Below are 2,500 nucleotides of genomic sequence, written 5' to 3' on the forward strand. Positions count from 1 at the left end.
AATAGTAAAATAAAAAACCAAGACTTCACCTTGGAAAATAACAAAATCTAATCTAAAACATCTTAAATAAAGCTGGTTTGTAGTCTTCTCTCGAACTGATGTAGTGCAAAAATAAAGAATTAAAATAACAAAGTCTAATCTATATAAGTGCTCTTGAATAAAGCTTCCTGTAAAAAATACCAAAAAAAAAATACCAAGTCTTCGTCTTGGAAAATAACAAAATCTAAAAGAAAAGAAAAGTCTTCTTTGTGGAAAATAGTAAAATAAAAAAAACCAAGACTTCACCTTGGAAAATAACAAAATCTAATCTAAAACATCTTAAATAAAGCTTATTTCTAATCTTCTTTGTAGGCAGAAAATAGTAAGTTACAGGACTCTCGAACTGATGTAGTCCAAAAATAAAGAATTAAAATAACAAAGTCTAATCTATATAAGTGCTCTTGAATAAGCTTCGTGTAAAACATAGCAATATAATAAAAATACCAAGTCTTCGTCTTGGAAAATAACAAAATCTAAAAGAAAGGTCTTCTTTATGGAAAATAGTAAAATAAGAATACCAAGACTTCACCTTGGAAAATAACAAAACCATCTTGAAAAAAGCTTATTTTTAATCTTCTTTGTAGGCAGAAAATAGTAAGGCGAAAATAAAGTCCCCTCTAAGCTCTAAAGTAACAAATACGACGTGTTAAAAAAAAAAACTAACAATAAAAAAAAGAACCAAGACTCCGTCTTGGAAAATAACAATCTAAATTGTGGAAAATAGTAAAATGAAATAAAAACCGACTTCACCTTCGAAAATAACAAAATCAATCTAAAACAAATGACATCTTAAAACAAAACTATTATTTGTTTCGGAGGTTGTCTATGACTGTTCATAGACCGCATAATTTCCACAGAACATTCTCAGAATATCAAGAGAGAAAAGCAGCGTTCTGCGGGAAATCATCTTGGCCAGTGATGTCGTTCTGGGTTTGGTCAGGCCCAGGGAGGTAAGTACCTCGTTATTCTCAAGGGGCCACTTTCCTCTTGCCCCAACCGGGAATCCAAAGAATGTGACCTTGCTAGCCTTCGTCAGCACTTTGACTTGATCACCAAGAGGGGTATAGTACGAAACTTTGTGCGAGGCAGCATCTGACAAGGTATTCTTTGAAAGCTCAAAACGGACGGTGACATCGATCACAACCGCCTCCTCATCTTTTGCAAACACGAGGTCAGGCTTTCTCATCTCTCCCGTCTCGGATATGAACCGTGGCTCTTTGTATACAGACCAGCCCAATCTAGCCGCTTCGTCTGCCAGAATGTTACTGATCTTGTTATGTCGCGCAATTCTTGCTTTCTGTACTGCAGGACATTGACCGAGAATGTGCGAAAGGGACTCGAGTCTGGCAGAGCATTTCCTGCAGGAACGTAGGGCCCCATCTCTGCCTCTGTTCAAGCTTTCTCTTGTTGGGTAAATATTTGCCCTTAGTTGTAGTGCTGCGATAAAGAAGCATTGTTTAAAGCCGCACCATGGCCTCAACCAAGCATTACTGATTCTATCATGCGCAAAGTTTACAATGCCCCTTCCTTGAACCGGCTTTTCGCACCATCTCTGAAATTCATGCTCCCTCCAATCGCAGGGTCTCGGATATACAGGTTCTTTTGACACCGAGTCCCTGAGAACGAATGTTGGGATTGCATCACTGTCACCCCCTGCTCGTACCCACAAATTACGGTATTCTTCCTCCATACCCTGCGAGGACACAATATTACGGGTGATAGCATCGGACGAGTTTGCTATACGTTGCAGCCTTCTAACTTGAACCGAAGGGATTGTTTTTTCCAGTTTCAAGATGGCAAGGCCTCCGTCTCGGGCTCTGGCATATAACAGTCCATCACAAGTTGAAGCGGGAAGGTGGAGCCATCCTTTTACCGCCTTTCTAATCTCTTGGTCCAACCCACGGAGAGTTGATTGCTTGCAGTCCGAGTGGTCTGCAGGATATAACAATCTGGGTAGGGCATAGGCATTGAGTAGTTCAACCTTCTGAGTTGGCTTCAGAGGCGCCTCATCGATTTTCGAGATCCATGTCTTTAGCTGACAATGTAGATCAGGCTGTATAGTGCCAGTCCAAGGGCCAATTTTCAGACCAAGGTATTTCGTTGATTCATCAGGTTGGATCATATGGACATCTTTATTTTTGATAGTCCATGGGTCGCAGTTGTTCACCGTATATGAATCTTTGGTTGGGCTTATCATGAAGCCCTGGCACTTTCTGGCCTGAACCTCCAATCCCGATAGCCCACAAAATGATTCCAAGATCGCTAGATTGGCGGCCATACCAACCCAAGATTCGCTCACCAACACCAAATCATCAGCAAACGCAAGAGCTGTCACGTGGTCGGTATCAATGGAGTACCCAACTCCGTGTGACTCTAGGGTGCATATCAAAGGGTCCATGGCAAGATTGAAGAGCAGGGGTGACATGGGGTCACCCTGTTTGACACCAACACGTATGCTAAT

Source organism: Petromyzon marinus, unplaced genomic scaffold (assembly GCF_048934315.1).
Source record: "Petromyzon marinus isolate PM22_M1 ecotype Great Lakes invasive population unplaced genomic scaffold, UKy_Petmar_22M1.pri1.0 PM_G_Scaffold_40, whole genome shotgun sequence".
Classification (NCBI taxonomy): Eukaryota; Metazoa; Chordata; class Hyperoartia; order Petromyzontiformes; family Petromyzontidae; genus Petromyzon; species Petromyzon marinus.